Below are 17,775 nucleotides of genomic sequence, written 5' to 3'. Positions count from 1 at the left end.
AACATCTTTAATATTATAAAATGTTCATTAAACGATTAGATTATATTTCATGTAACCTACAAAAAATTAACTTCATAACATTTGAAATTTAATAATATCTTATTAATATTAAGTAATATAATTTTGTAATGAATAAAAATTAATTATATAACCTTAAAAACTAATTACTACAATTAAATTTTTAATTAGTTAGTTACTGTCATAGTGTAACAGACCAAAATTCAAAATATAATTTATTCAAGTTATTTATTATAATTTTGTAACCTATCAAATTTTTAATGTACCGTATAAACATTAATCGAATACTAATTATATTAATAATTATTTGATTGTAACGTACCAATTTTTTAATGTAACATATAAATTTTAATCGAAACAATAATTATATTAATAATTATTTGATTGTAACGCACCAATTTTTAAATGTAACGTATACATTTTAATCGAAACAATAATTATATTAATAATTATTTGATTGTAACGTACCAATTTTTAAATGTAACATATAAATTTTAATCGAAATAATAATTATATTAATAATTATTTGATTGTAACCAACTATGTATTTTATGTACAGTTTAATGTTAAATAAAAAACGGTTTTTAATAATAATTATAATTATTAAGCTTGTATTAAAAATTAGGAGAATTTTTTGGAACAATTGCCAAGTAGGATTATGATGATGTGGACATCTTTAGAGGAGAGGATTTTGAAATAGGCTATTTCTAAAAACTCTAAATTGTTAGTATAAAGATTTTTGTTTCAAAAAATATACATATCTTTTTTAAAAAAAATCACTTTTTTTATTTTAGTGTTTGTCTTTGATTTTTAGAAAAATAATTTTTATCAAAAAAATCTATTTTGACCTTAAAATGAAAGGCTATTAGGGTTAACTTTTCTAAAAGGTGGGGTTTAGCATGGGAATGAAGATTTGTTTCCTACCATAGGAAAGGTTTTTTGGATCGTTAGATTAAAGAGGAGTATTGATTTTAGCATGGTCTTTTCACACTATATTTTTTTTTTTCATTCTCTTTAACGTTGACCTTCTACGTTCATTGTCTTCAACATATATATTGCCTGCAATTAGCTCTCTCTTCTGTTGATCCCAATGAATACCAACTTTTTTTCCCGATCTATAATTCATGTTGCAGAACTATCATATGAGTGTCTTTGTGAGCTTAGCTCAGTTGGTAGGGACAATGCATAATATATGCAAGGTCCGGGGTTAACCTCGGCCACCACAAAAAAAAAAACTATCATATGAGAGCATAAATCATATTATCTTAAATTATTTGATTACTCTTCTTCAATTATAAATAAACAAACTAGAAAGTGCTATGGTGTTAAACATTCCAAAAACTCAAAAAGGACCAATTGAACTCAAAGAAATGTATATAACTGTGCTTCGACGACTGAAGAACACACTGGTCTTGCAAATAAAATACTGCAATCAATAATTCATGAACGCACCATAAGTTAAAACTCATTTAAAAAATAAAATATTTTTATGGGTAGTGGTAGGCAAACAAAAATAACTTTAGATTTTTTTAAAAATCTCTAAAAAAAAATCTCAAGATTCATGAAATCTATTTTAATTATTTTTTAAAGTAGAAAAAAAACGCACCATAAGTTGTTTAAAAGAACTCATGGGGTAGTAGCCAATTATTCCTATTGCTAAGAACGTTCATTATCATTTCACGGATTACATGGGATCGTTAGCATTGAGAATATGAAGTAAAATGAATTCTTCGTTTTTCGTCGCTCACCTCTCAGACCGTCAATCATTATCCATTTTTTTAACTAAAACTACTTTTATATTTTGATATATACAACATTGTAGTTTAGCGAATAATAGTTTTTTTTTAACATGCTTTAGCGAATAATAGTTAATATGAATACATGTAATACTTATATTTAAATGTTTATTTTGGATAGGTTCAATTTAAACATTCTTTAATATGGAGGAAGATATTGATAAATATTAAAAATTTCTTCGCACTATATCAACTATGAGAGAAGGGTATAATATTTATAAGCAGGAGATGTTGTGTAGTATGAGGTTGTTGTTGGATGATTGAGTCTCTCCATGAGGGGGGTTTTATCATGGAAGTATGAAACAAATGAGTTCTAGTCAGTTAGTTCGATATACACGATTCTATCGGTTGCTTTGGACATGGAGAGAGCATGAGATGAGGAGAGGGTCTAAGTTCTTGCTAAGGTATGGAAAAGCTTGGTCACTTTTAAAGTAATTATCTTCTCTTAACATATGCTCAAAGACAGTGATCCTACCTATTAGAATCTCTGAAGAAGTAGGATTATCATCGATTTTATTGGTAGTTTGTGTGTGTTTTGTGGGGATCCAATCAAGTTTGATAGCCATTTATTTGTCACATGTGTCTTTGCTTACCAGACGTAGTATAATGTTTGTAGGTGGTTTAGTTCAGAGTTGGTTAGTCGGGGAATGAAAAGTATTAATCGAAGGACCGAAAGGTGAAGTTTAACAGTTGTTATTTCATCAACACAAATATCAAGAGAATGATCGAAAAATGAAGTATGATATTGGAACAAATGAAATTAGACAATGATTACGAAACATGACAATAGTCTAGTAAACCTTGAGACCTTAAAGTTTCGTTCATAAAGGGTTTCAATAGTAATCAACCATGAGAATAGGCGTAGTTGCTATTAAAATACATTCATTGAGACCGAAAGGAGATATGAAAAGGCAAAGAGAAACTTGTCTTTAGAAAATAGATCCAACGTAAGATTTAGGTTTAGGGTTTGGTTTGTGAAAGATTTGTCACCAAGATGAACCAATAATCCCAAGACGTTTTTATTATTATTATTTTAAATTAAACAAAAATCCCAAGTTTTGAACCTTTGAACTTTCATCTAATCATTGTTTAAAAGTGAATCAAATACACGACTCCCAGTCGGAACGATAATCTTTATTACTACATGGTTAAACCGTGCACTTGCTGATTTACGACATCATTACTCACATATGACATATTGACATCTATGTGTATAAGGTCAAATGACGACACACCATGTTCTTAAAGGTTCGTCAATGTTTCTTTCATGAAGAGAGATTTATGTTCCTTTCTTTCATGAGAAGAAAGACAAAAAATTAGAAGGAAAAATAACAGATTTGAAAAAAGAATTTGTACATGAGAGAAGATAAGGGAAAAAATAATTATTGTGTTGTGTTCGTGAGAGAATATATATAAATGTCAGTTGTCGGTAATATTATGGGTTTGTCAAAGTTGGAGATTTTTGGGTAATTATTTTTCCAAACAATTTGATTCAATTAAAAAATACCATAGAATTAGAATATCTAATATGCATGTATTTTATCAACTCGACATAACACATTTGTCTAAGATATATCTATCTATATCTATATCTACTAGTAATACAACTGGAAATGAGTCAAGTTGAATCGAACTTGTCTAAGCTCGGCTCGACTCGATATAAATTGGTCCGGCTCGAAACTCAACTCGAGTTCGACATGAACTTTTTTTGGAGCTCGAGTTCGGCTCGTTTAAAGTTCACGAACAACTCGGTTCACGAAATTCTAACCCGTGCTGAATCGAGCTGAACCGAGTTGTTCGTGAACTTTAAACGAGCCGAACTCGAGCTCCAAAAAAGTTCGTGTCGAACTCGAGTTGAGTTTCGAGCCTGACCAAATTTTATCGAGGTTAGCCGAGCTTAGACAAGTTCGATTCAACTCGACTCATTTCCAGCAGTATTACTAGTGTGTATATATATATATATATATATATATATATATATCTTGCCAAATATTGGTAATTGATAATACCGATTAATCATCTTCTTTAATGATATTAGAGTAAGTTATTTATTGATAGAGTAGTGCAGGACTGGTCCTTCGAATTTGAATTCCTTGGGCGAACTATGAGATGATGCCTTTATAAAAAAAATTAACAAAAAATACACAAGGATAAAAGAAATGAACATGAACATTATTACACATTTTCATTTGACATTACTATACAAAAAGAACACGAGTATGAATCTTTGAAATGTGAACCAAGTGAAATATAAATATGTTAGCAAGTATTTTATATAATTTAAATAATAGAAAATAATATCCAAGGGAAATATGGTGCCCCTGAAAATATGGTGCCCTGGGCTGCCGCCCTCTCGTCCCATACTTAGGGCACCCCTGGAGTTGTGATATCTTTAAGTAAGGTTTAGTCAATCAGGAATATCCAAATTTGATCTTTGGCTGAAACATTTCTTGATAAAAATTCACTTCTGCTGAGAATGGAGGGTGAAGACAAAAGTAAATAAAAGAGATTCATGATGTGTAATCTCAAGGAGTAGAGCACGGAATGGACACTTAACAAACACAATTCAAGTAGGCAAAGCATAATTAAAATTTGGTTAAGTTTTCATTGCAAGCTCATTCCAAACTCCAAAACAATAACTAAAACCATGACATGATATACACGATGACATTTTGCTTAAAATGTTTAAAATTTGGGTTGAGCCTTACACTTATAAACTCTCAACAGTAATATATACTATAACATTCTACACAGATACATCAAGTTGTTCTCATTCCCAGTTATACATGTATTACAGAATGGAACAGATGCTCTAATCTAATCAAATGATAATCAGATTCTAAGTTAGATTAGAAAAAACTGGTGACATATATTCACAATCATCCAGATAAATAAGACATTTTCAGCTGACCTATCTAAAGTACTAACTTGCATCTAAGCTTTCAATTATTTCAAAGTGCATCTGCATATTTGGAGGCTTATTGGCAAAATAATACATTGATAAAATTCTATTTTCCGTTGCTCTTGTCGGTTTCAGATTCAAGCAGAAGCAGCATTTTATCCTTTTCCTTCTGTATCCAGTTTCGCTGCTCGTCAGTCCATTGACTCGACGTTGCATGAAGGACAAAGTGGAGTTGACGTGCTCCTTGTATGAGCCTTTTAGAGATTCTCTCAAATACATCATGCATGGTTTGTTAAGTATGCACCAGTTGAGTTCAAACAAACATCAACATAATGAATCTCACTGATGCTGTTCAGTAAGGCTTCCTTTGGTACTATGGAAATCTCCTCATCAACTGAACTCACATTAGATCCAATATCTGCGAAGCCAAGTTCAGTAACTATCTGATTAAGTACAGTTCCACCTTTGCTAAATCCAAGGATGATTGTCCTAGGATAATGAAAACATCAGGAAGTACAGTTCCTACTTTTTTTACCTGCATTACAGGGAAATTCAGAACAAGGAAAGCATTCAGGGAAATGTAGTAATTGTCCAATTGCATGTTGTAAACAATGCAAACAAGTACTGTTTTTAGTATCAGAAAATCACAGAAGTGATACATCATATCATGCAGCATATTGGTTCATGTCTTGGTTCATTCACAGATTCTAAGGAGGTAGAACCAAGTTTAGATATGGAATGGAATATACTTGTTAAAGAAATTCGATTAGGTCCTAAGCAAACAACTTGGTTGGTGAGCTGAGGGATATCAAAGGAATTCTAACCTGGAGGTTCAAGGTTCAAACCCTGAAAACTAACATAACTACTAATTTAGCACATCTAGCTAAGGATGAGCACCGGGTTTGACCCGCAAAACACCGGCATTGTTCATATCTTGTGACAAGTTAAGGTTTGACGAGTTTAGGTTTAAGCAATAGGCCCAACCAAAATTTAGGGACAGGTTAAGAGTTTGACGATTCACGGTTTGACGAGTTAAAGGTTTAAATATCGTTATTTTCTTCATGTATGTAATTGTTAATATACATGGTAAAATACCAAAAAAATAAAAAATCTTTCACTTTCAACTTTTACTCATAATTCAATGATCACCATGTAATATTGTTACACCCTTTGTGGCAACCAGGTGTTTTATCTTGGTTTTCGGGTGTCAAACATTGATTACGTTTGAACCTTTTTAACCGGTGATATCTTATTTTTTCTTGGGAAGGGAAAAAGTAAGCAAAACCCTTGAGAATCGAGGTCCGGGAGTTGTTTTCGCTACGGGAAGGTGTTAGGCACCCATAACGACTATAGTATCCTATAGGAACCGTCTTTACTTTCTACGCGCGCGCTTTATTTTTGAATGCTATTTTGAAAGTGTTTATTTAAACCTAAGAGTTTACTAAGTCAAGAATTGGAGGGAGAAGAAAGTGTTTGAATTTTTATTTTATTTGAATTGAAGGAATTTTGATTCCTTGCCTACGTACCCTTTTTAAGGGATCAAATCCACCGTAGTTCTCTTCCAAAAAATGTTTTTGTTTTTGTTGGTTGATTTTAAGTTTGAAAATTGGAGTTTTGAAGAATGAGAGAGAGAGGCCTCAAGGGCATATGATTGTGAAATTGTGAGGTTGAATTAGTTATTTTGCAAAAGAGTCAAGTATGATTAATTTTCATTGAAATTTGATTAAGAAAATGAAAGGGAAAATACAATGGGATTTTGATCCCAAGGTTTATTTAGAAAGTGATTTGAGTGATGTTGTTCATATTTATTTGAAAAAAAGGATTTTTGGCTAAGTTTAAAGCCTAAGCATTCATCTAAACATTCAATCCTAAACATACATCTAAACATGCATATCCTAGCCATACATCTAAAAATATCTATGTGATGTGTGTGCATGTGTCGGTGCTTTTGTCAGTGTACATCATTAGAGTCCATTGTCCTTTACATCATTGGCCTAGATACATTCTATGGTCTTGCAAGAATTTAAAAGTATAAGAAAAATATTACAAAATCTCTAAGTTTTACATTCTAAGTACTAGTATGGGAATTAAAGTGCAAGAAATGAAACTAAAATGGAAGAATGATGTATGCTTATGGAGTGTATGAGACATGAAATACAAGGAAATGGTTAGTGGCACATGGTAATATCAAGAGAAAATAAGCAAGAACAATGTTATAACAAAAGCATAGAAGACAACCCAAAATGAAGCCTAAATGGATGCAAAACATGACTAAAATTACTCACAAAACACAAGAACCAAATGACCTATAATTCTTACATTCCAACACATTTTCCAAAGGTTTAGAATCAAGCTTTAGGATGTGAATTAAAGCAATATGATGAACTTGACATTTTTCAAAGTAAGCTTAGGCATATTTGCATTATTTATTCACAAACATAACTTGCAAACATAGCAATTAGACAAAATTCACACACATGCAGCAAAAGCACATACAAACAGTAGCTAAAACTTCACAAAATCATATGGTATAGGTCACAAACTTTTATCAAGAAATTGGGATTAGAATCAAGCAATTTTCACAAGCCTTTAATTCAAAACATCACAAAATAGCAAGAAAATCAACACATTATTTATTATCAAGTTTTAATATGCAAAAATCATCACAAAAATGCCACAAAATTAACAAGAAATATACATGAAAATTTTTAGAGTTTTTTAAAAGATTTTTAGGCTCAAGAATGTGTAAAACTTTCACAAACTTAACACAAACACATCACATAAGCAAGAAAAAAATTACACACATTTTTATCAATTTTTATCATGCAAAACCATCACAAAAACATCACAAATACATCAAGAAATATCTAGGAATTTTTATGGAATTTTCGTAAGAGATTTTAGATTCATCAGAGGTGCAATTATCAAAAGTTATGCACAAAATAGCAAGAAATAAGAAAGAAACGAAAAAACTGCAAAGAAAGAAAGTCCAGGCCCAAAGGGAGATGGATCCTGGATCATCCAAACGCATCAGGAGCGTTGGATTGATCCAGGAAACCAAAACCCTAGATCCAACGCCTCAGAACGCAGGGGAACATGGGTATACAGTACACGCGCGCGCGTGTAATCAAGGACAGGTATATAAGCAAGAATTATGAAGGGAAATTCATTCCCCCATGTTATTTCTCTCTCTAGAACAAAGAGAAGAGAGAGAGAGTCTGCAACACCCCCTCGTCTTCTCCGACGAGCTTGAGGACGCCGGCGTGGTGGCTGTCGGCGCAACATGGTGGCGCCGCCGCACCAGAGGTCCCAAACTCTTCCTTTCTTCATCCTAAACTCGAATCTAAGCCCAGAAATCAAAGAAGACAAATAAATCAGCGTAGATCGGGGAATTTCTCCACGGTTTTGATGATTTCTTTTATTAAATCTCTTTTTACAAATTTTTTCGAAAGGTAATGGTTCTAAACACTCCGATCTACGTTGATCCGTAACAACAAACACATATGAAACAAGAACTTAGATTTGTGAAGGAATAACGAAAGGAAAGGCAGAAGAGTTTGATACCTGTGCTTAGATCGGTGATGAGTTCTTGATGAGAACCAAGCACTTTTAGCTTCGCCTTTTGGTTTTCTGAAAGCTATTCCAAACCCTAACCGTTTTAGTTCTTTCGCAAACTCAGGATTCCTTCGCTGTTAATCTTCGATTCGATGCTGGATTTGAAACCCTAGGGTTTTGGATTGGCTCTAATCGGACTTTGATTCGATTTCCTTGAATATTTTGTTTCGGCTTTGGTGAAATTGGTTCAATCTTGATGAACCTGTTTCTGTTTGAACTTGATTTGATCTTGATGCTGGTTTTCTTTTCGTATTCTCTGATTCGAATCTTCATCGATATCTCTTTTTCTCTCTCTCAACTTTCTTCTTGTGATCGCCTTAGGGCTTGAATTGCAAGGAGAAAGAAGAAAAAAAGTTCGATGATGAGATTTTCGTGGAAAAATCACTGAGAACTGATGCAAATGGAACTGAATTTGGCGAAGATTCTTCGATTTGAAATGGTTTTGATTTCGATTTTCTGAAAGCTTGAGTTGTTTCTGCGTTTTTGGTGATGAATTTGGTAGAGAAAATGATTCGGTTAGGGTTGTTGGATGATGAAGTTCTTGATGAACTTCAATGTGTTCATCACTTTTTCTGTGTTTTGATCTGTTTTTGGTGGAGAGAGAAAGAGTGGAAGTGTTTGTGGTGATGTGTAATAGAGTGAATGGATCTCTGTGACTTGGTCTGTGACTGGGCTATTTATAGCTGATGTGTATGATGACTGGACCAATCTGCCGATGCCACGTGGCACTGGACTTGTAACAAACTTTGACCAACTTTGACCTGCAAAAATAACAAACTAAAAGGACCAAAATGCAAATAACAAAACTTTAAGGGCTAAAATGCAATTAGTAACAATTTTTAGGACTAAAATGAAAATAAAAAATAAAATTGAATTAAAATTGGTAAAATGGAAAATAACGTAAAGTGAAACGATTAAAAATGACAAAACGGACTAAAATGAACCAACTACTTAAATGAGGTACTTTAAAGTAATCTCTCTCTGTCGAAATTTCGTGTGAAATGACCAAAATGTCCCTGGGGACTAAAATGACTCAAAACGTCTCAGATGGAATTTTAAAATGGTTTTTAACGAGGAATTAAAGCAAGAACTTATTCAGACAAGTTGAAAAGACTCAGAGACAATTTTTAGAAATTAAACAGAGTTTTAACACATGAATAGACTAAAATGCCCCTAGGGGCTAAACTGACTCAAAATGACTTCAAATGCAATTTTTGAAATGGATTTTGACATAGAATTGAAATAAAGACTTATTCAAACCAATTGAAAAGACTCAAACAATTTTTTAAAGGACTAAAATGAGTTTGGATACAGGAAATGACTAAAATACCCTTTTTCATGAATTTTTGCAAATAACATTGAAATAAGATGCAGAGAAAGATGCAATTGATCAGAGAAAATCTCAAATGACTTGGAATGTAAGAAAAATATTTTGAACGACTTGAAATGAAAGAAAAGAAGAATTGAGCTAGTATTTTTAGGTCCAAAATTAGGGTATAACACCAGGTCTTGTCTTAAATAGTCGCAGTCTTAATTTGACCTGTAGAGCATTAGGTTTGTTCGGGTCTTAGGGACTTGGGTCTAGTTTCATCCAAACTGTCCCTTGCTCACCCTCTGCAACTAACATTTTCCTATCAAAAAACAAACAGGCCTCATATCGTTACTAAGGTTAGATGATGTTATTAAGGGTCAAGTTGGGAATCTAATTTGTATGCACCCTGCACAGTGATATTATTAAGGGTCAGGTAGGAAAACTACTTAACTTTTTTTCATAAAGTGAAATAAAAATGCTAAACTGACTATAAACTTTTGAATTTGATTTCAAGGTGTACCAACTTACACTCAAAGTTCTTGTCTCAGAAGAAAGGCAGAGAGATGCACCAACTCTGTGAAATGTCCCGCTGTTAGAATACGACGGGACTCACAAAACACCACTCCAGCGTGTCATTTAAAATTTTGCATAGAATGTTTGGCATTAAGCACATAAAATGTTGAAATATGAATGTATTGCTACTGCATAAAGCGGCATGAAACTAACAAGTCTAAATGTCCAATATAAACCACTCTTGTCAGCAACAAATTGCAGAAACTAGAAGTTTGTTCAAATTACACTACAGTGCTATAACGCCACTATAACCGCAATTTGACAACAATTAGTACGAAATAATGTATTGCAGACTACTATCAATTTGTTAAAAACTTTAAATTACCCTACTCTATAGTGTTATTTCTCCGGTGTACCTGCTATTTGACAACACTTAGAACTAAATGGCATATCACGCAACAATAGCCATTTGTTCAAATTTCGATAAGTTGTAGTTGCTATTTGACAACACCGATATCAACCATACTGAAAAGTTCAGCACAAACATCTTTAAGTGCAGAAAATGCTGAAAGTTGAGTGTATTGATGTTTCATAAAGGAGCATCAAACTAGCAAGTACAAATGTCCAATATAGACCACTGTTGTCAGTCGTAGATCACATGAAATATTGGTTTGTTTAAATCAGTATTGTCAATGGTAGAAGGCCAAAAACATGCCAATGCCATATAAACACGCCATTGCGGCCTATGGTACTGCCATTGCGATCATCCCTTTACAAATTTCCTATGGCAGTTGTAAAAAAATCCACTACACCATTCCAACTTGGCAGCGCCATGGCCGCCATTTGACAAAAATAGTTCAAATTCTTCTAAGGTATAGACGCTATTTGACAACACTAAGCCTATGTTTAGTGACACTTTTTCAGCAGCCAAAATTGATCTTAAGGTATAAAATTATATGTGGATGGGTTGTTTCTTTTAAAAAGCGGCCAGTTACCAAAATAAAAAAAGTGGGCAGTTACAAATGTATATGGGTTGTTTTTAAATTAAAAAATATTATAATTAAATTAATAAGTTTAAAATTGGAAGAAAATATAAAAAGATACAAGTCATAGGCTCCAACACTATTTGAAATAGCATCTCCAAAAATGCTATAAGCTAATGAGAAAAACTTTTTACCAAACAAGTATTATCCTATCAAAAAAACCTTGTAAGCTTGTTCAACATAATATAAGCTAACTGGATGGATATGTCGTTGGTTCTCATGACTAAAATTGGAGCACGTAGCTATGGCATGTGAACAAGGCATATGGAAAGGTTGGAATTTCCCACAATCACACCATTTTGTCCGCAGGTGGATCTTAAAAGTTTCCTTTGGCCTTCCTTCCGTATTGTCGACAGTTTCATGGACAGAAAAATTCTGCATTTCTTGATCAAATTGATTTACTTCTTGAGTGTGGGACTTACTCATTCCAGCTTTAAGCTTGTCCATGAATTGCTCCGTGTAAGCCTGATTAGTCTTTAACCTGATTTCTGACTTCTCTCCTCGCTCTACGAAAAGTGATGCATGCCTATAGTAGGCTGACTTAACCACAGTTGTGAAAGGGAGATTGTGAAATTCCTTGAACACATTTTTCATCCATTTTACAAGGTTACCGGACAGGTGACCATAGTGTATACCTTTCCCATATGTTTGTGTGCATTTTCTACAAAATATGCTTGACAAACCATCAGATATTCAGTTAATTCAATATAACATGGCATACATACTATTCTTGATTGTCACTGTATTAATGTTTGACAAACCCGACGATGAAGTACACATGAAATACTTGGATATATTGGTTGATTTGATAGAGGTCAGAGAATTCAGTTGGGGTTATGTGTGTTTAGCCACACTTTACAGAAACCACTCTATCAGGCTGCAAGTGAAACAATAAATATAGTCTGATGTACGCTGCTACGTACAAAATACCCCCTTTTATAGCATTCATTTTTGTGTTTAATAGCGCTTTTGAAGCGCTAAGAAAGCCCCCGCTCTTATAGGTCAGAACCCTATAATAGCGCTTTTAAAACGCTATTAAATAGCAATGCTTCAATAGCGCTTTCAGAAAAGCGCTAATATAGCCTTATTCTAGTGCTATTAAAGTCCTTATCTAACAGCCATTTCTTAGCACTTTCTGAAAAGCGCTATTGTATCCTTTCTACTCAAACTGGCATTTCTTAGCGTTTTACTGAAGGCGCTAATAAAAGTTGTGTTTTTTTTTATTATTATATTTAAATCTACAACCAAAATCCTATAATTAAATTTACAGTCTAAAATGCTATAATAAAATACTGAAATATAGCAAATTGCATTCATGATAATCTCATTACAAATTGATCATAAACTTAATTACAAATGCCATAATATTATTAATCAAAACAACTAAAAATATATAAATAACTTAAAATTACCCACTAAAAAATTCACAAAGTTACAATTATGTGTGAAAACCTTACAACACCAAACCATCTATAGACAAGAAACAAAGGGCACACCAACAAATGCAAAATGATTCAGATTTGTAAAACAACAAAACTAACAGAACAAAAATTGAAACAGGGGGCTAGATTACATTCAAAAACCTTGTAACTGATAATGAAGCAGATATGATCTAATCTGATCATGGGCAGAAACAGAAGCGAAAAAAAGACCATGAGTTGAAATAACCGGAACCAACTGCAGAAACAAGCGCATCACAACAACCTGCAAACTCGCAAGAAACCAAGATCCCAGTTAGCGGAAAACTCCTAAACCAGATGAACCTTTGATAGACTTAATCACCTAGGCTTAGTCAAAGTTAATTGATTAACAAACTTCTCCAATAAAAAAATTCATAGATAGGTTCTGCATGTACAAGTCATAAAAATTTGGATGTAAATGTCTAAAAGCCTAAAGTTTAGTTATGCTTACGCAATATAATATTCAAATATAGTGAAGAACTCTCCAAGTGACACAAAGTAAAAGGCTAACAAAAAAACAAAGACACGTGTACTTCATGAAGGAGACCAACATATGAAACTAAGTTTTGTTCAAAAAAAAAACATAAGAAACTAAGCTTGTTCAGAAGCTAAAAGGCATGCTATTTCTATTTCTTGATTTTCAATTCATATTGTCTAGTTGGTTCATAATTTACAATATTTCAAGAAACTTCTAACAAGGTCCTTAGATAATAAACCGATTATATATATATATATATATATATATATATATATATGTGTGTGTGTGTGTGTGTGAAAAGTAGCCACTATCACACAAAAAACACCAAACATGAGAGGACACGTGACAAGCGATCCAACGTTTACTCAATAGATATACCTCCAGCATATTCTTCTGTGTCGTATGGAATGAAAAATAACTCAGAGAGTACTCAAGTGCATATAGAATCAACTTAAAATCAAAAGAATCTCAGTTGACAAAGAATACAATACAAAACATTCAAACATTATTTAATTCATTGTTTGTCTATTAACTTGTCAAACAATCCAGTTTCAATATAAAAATTCCAACAGCCTAATCTTGTGTTGAGCTAAATATAACCAAGAATGATATCATATCATATGGCATAACTTTGTGTTGATTAACGACTGAAAGAGAATTAAGAATGTATACCTTTAGAAATACATTCACCAAAAGCGCGATTGAGCGGTAGGGTGAGATAAGTCGAACATCAACCAATGAACCAATTCAAGGTGATCTTTTTTGTGACCAATTTGCTGCTCTGCAAATTATGAAACAATACAGATTATTGCCCTATAACCACAAGTAACATACACTCAAATCTGGGACAAAAAGAAGAATGCAAATGGAAAAATATATAAGTGTGAGTATCAATCAATGGTTAACAAACATGAAAGCACACAAATAGCTAGATATAGTCCGGTATAAACTCGTTACGGCAGAACAGAGCAGCTAAAACTACCTAGTAAAGATTAAAGACAACCAATTTTTGCTTATAATTAGGGACAAGAAAATAAATGGGCATCAAGGAACACAAACTCACTTCTGTAACACCAATGCTAAACAAATATAAGCCCAATGTTATACGATAAAATGACCCACAAGCTAAGTCTCACATCAGAAGATTTGAGAAACTATAGAAGAAAGTTGTCCATAAAACCAAGGAAATGAATTGATAGTGTCGCGTCATTTTTCGGAGATCAAGGCTATTTGATTAGCTTTTTGACTCACTAAATTTATTTCACGACTGAACAATTTTATTTTTTAAGAAATGGGGAAAAAAAATTCAAACACCCCATTTTGAAAATATTTAGGGTTCGGGGGTTAGTTACATAAAGGGAAGGTGTTAGCACCCTTTATGTCCGTAGTACTCTACGGGAACCTCTTGGTTTTATTTAATTAGTGTGCTATAACTTGCTTATTTTTTTTGAAAAAAAGGATTTGAAATGATAAAAGAAAGGAGGACCTAATTATCTACATTTTATTGATTTGGAAGAACAAAGTCCTCTGCCTACGTACCCATGAGGGATCAAAATCACGTAGTTCGTGGTAAAAATTGACGTTTGATTGGTTATGTGTTTTTTATTAGTTTGAAAAAGGTTTTAAAATGGAAAAAGCCAAATGGCAAAATGAATTTGTTTGTATTTTTTATATTAAAGAAAAATGACTTGAAATGGATTAGAATTGATTTGAAATTTGTTTAAGAAAAAAATAAAAAAAGACGTCACTTGATTTAATATCAAGGTTTATTTTAAAAAAAGATTTTTTGATTTTTGTTATATGCATGTTTTTGTTGTTTTTGAATGATAACTAACGGAGCATAAATAATAAAAGCGTAGGTATCTCGTAGTGACGTTGTATCACTTTAAGAACCTCTAACCTAATCTAGGACATAAGAATAAATCATACACACACACACACGGGCACATGCACCTAAGCTATTACAAAAAACCTTATTATACATGCTATGGTCTGCGATAAAATAAATAAATTACATTGAACCTATATTTACATTCTAAACTATGTGCAAAACGAAAAAAAGAAGTAAATTACATTAAGCCTACTATACATTCTAATGATTTAAAAATGACTAAAATAAAATATGCGAATGCGAATTAAAATGATATAAGATGTAGCAAAATAAAATACAATTGGAATTAAAATAAAGATGCATGATAGATAAAAGTAAAAAAAAAGAAAAATGAATGCAGGTGAGGTTCAGGAATTAAAATGGGAGTGTGCAGGAATAAATAAACAAGTGAGTTGGGCTTAAGGGAAATGAGTCGGGTCGGTTTACTTACGGGCGGGTCGGTTTGTTTAAGGGTTTTGAAATGGAGGCCATTTGATCTGGAATCAACGGTCAGGAAAAGCGAGGGTGCATGCTAAAGCATGCACCCATGCATACTGGAATACAACAGTCATATATATGGGATGTAAGCTTCAGAATCCATCATTTTGAAACTTTCTTTCTCTCTCATTCCCCCATTCCTCTCGTTTCTCTCCTCACATTCCTTCATCTCCGACGAGAATTGGGTGGCGGCCGGCCGTTAGGAACGGCGGCGCCGCCGTACAAAAACACCTGCAAACCTTTTCTTTGATTTCCTACGCGCTATTCTACCCTCTATTCGTCTCTAACCTCGAAAAAAAAATTAAAAAAAACAAACCCTAATGTCCTAAATCTACAAATCAAAAATGTCCCCTCTGTTTCGTTTTTGTTTTAAACCGATTTCGTACCACTACTCAATTTCTGACCTCAAAATTATTGAAAAGAGATTAGGACAAAAAGGCTACCTTTGGCGTTGTCTTTGGATCCGCTAACGATTGGTTGCTTCGCGGTGGTGTGAACTTCGGCCGCTGCTTCCTTCAGATTATGGAATCAGTTTCACTTCTTCCTATTCTCTTCTTCAGTCTTTTGAATCGATGCTGCCGTTTATCCGTTTGAGACCGGTTGTGCTTGCCGAGTCCGATGGTGTGTAAGTGCCACTGGATTTTTCTATGTGTTGTGCGATTCTGTCCTCTGCAGTTTTTTCCGTGTCTCTGCTGGTTCTTGCGCGTCTCTCTGCAATTTTTTCCGTCCCTCTGCTGGTTTGTGCGTCTTGTATTTATGGGGTAAGGGTTCGAGACAACTTAGGGAGCACGCTCCTTTGTTTGTTGCAGAGTTTTGTGGCTGGATTAGGATGAGGCTAGCGAAACATGAATGAACTTGGACGTGGATTGGGATTCGGAAGCAACAGAATGCAAGAGTGTGACAGGCTGTTCTTGTGGATTGGGATTGAGACGAGATGAACATTGGGATTGAGACGAGATGAACATGCGTGTGACATGCTGTGATTCTGTACTTGGACTTATTTTTGGGTTTTTAACAAATAGAAAAATAAATAAGAAATACAATTAACAAAAGGATAAAAATAAAAGAGGATAACTACATGGACTTGATTTTTTGGGACTTATCGCCTAAATAGAAAGAAATAAAATGTAAAAAAAAATAAAACGGGGTAAACACATATATACATTTTTTTTGATTTTTATCTTCTAATTAATAAGTAAATAAAAAATTTGGATTTATCTAAAAAGAAAATAACAAAAGGATTAAAAGAAATAATGACTTGGTAAAAAACTTTAAAGTTGAATTTGATTAAGAAAGAAAAATTTAAAAGATGGAAATAAAGAATAATAAAAAATGATAGAGAGAAAAGGGTTCAATTCGGAATTGAATATGAGGTATTTTAAAATACCTTTCTGTCGAATTTCTAACTGAAAATCGAAGATTTGATCAGGGTTACGTGACGCGTGTCAGTGTGACCTTAGGTCAAAAATTGGGGTATGACAGATGCCCCTATTTAAGTTTCTTCGTCCGGAGATTTGAAGATGGAATCTTTGATTTGACGGGCCGAAGAGACTTAAATATAAAAGTACACCAATTTTGACCTAAGTCGCTATGAATGCTTGTGATGTAATTATGAATGCATGACAGTGAAGATGATTTGACTCGAATGAGAAACCAACACGGGATACCCAAGTTCGCTAAAGTAGAGGGATCCGACTCCACTAGGGGGAATGTAGTTTCACTGGGGAAATTGACCGTCTACTATCGTATTGATTGAGAGCGGTAATTTTAACGAAGACGAAACTTTTGAGTGACAACTCTTGACGAGACGCACTGGGGATGACACTGGAGGAAGTAAAATGTGATTTCAAGTTGTTCATTGGTCGGGACTAACCGTTTGAAATATGACAAAATGTAAACTCCAGCGGTCCGTTGTTTAGGACCGTCAGCTTGGAACAAGATAAAAAGTAGACTTCAGCGGTCCGTTGTTTAGGACTGGCAGTTTGAAACAAGACGAAAATAGACTTAAGCGGTCCGTTGTTTAGGACTGGCAGCTCGAAATAAGACAAAAGGTAAAGTCAAGCGGTCCGTTGTTTAGGACTGGCAGCTTGAAACAAGACGAAAATAGACTTAAGCGGTCCGTTGTTTAGGACTGGCAGCTCGAAATAAGACAAAAGGTAAAGTCAAGCGGTTCGTTGTTTAGGACTGGCAGCTTGAAACAAGATAAACTCAAGCGGTCCGTTGTTTGGGACTGGCAGCTTGAAACAAGATGAAAATAGACTTAAGCGGTC

At 33.6% G+C, this 17,775-nt stretch overlaps 1 pseudogene; it reads right to left on the bottom strand.

The window, feature by feature from the left end:
• Nucleotides 1-4,493: 4,493 nt before the first annotated feature.
• Nucleotides 4,494-5,219, bottom strand: LOC146903871 (uncharacterized; annotated as a pseudogene).
• Nucleotides 5,220-17,775: the final 12,556 nt, after the last annotated feature.

The sequence above is a fragment of the Medicago sativa genome, chromosome 7, assembly GCF_051527215.1.
Source record: "Medicago sativa cultivar Bolivia chromosome 7, Bolivia_mono, whole genome shotgun sequence".
Classification (NCBI taxonomy): Eukaryota; Viridiplantae; Streptophyta; class Magnoliopsida; order Fabales; family Fabaceae; genus Medicago; species Medicago sativa.
The sequence above is the reverse complement of the archived record's forward strand: the minus strand, read 5'-3'. Positions and strand labels throughout refer to the sequence as shown.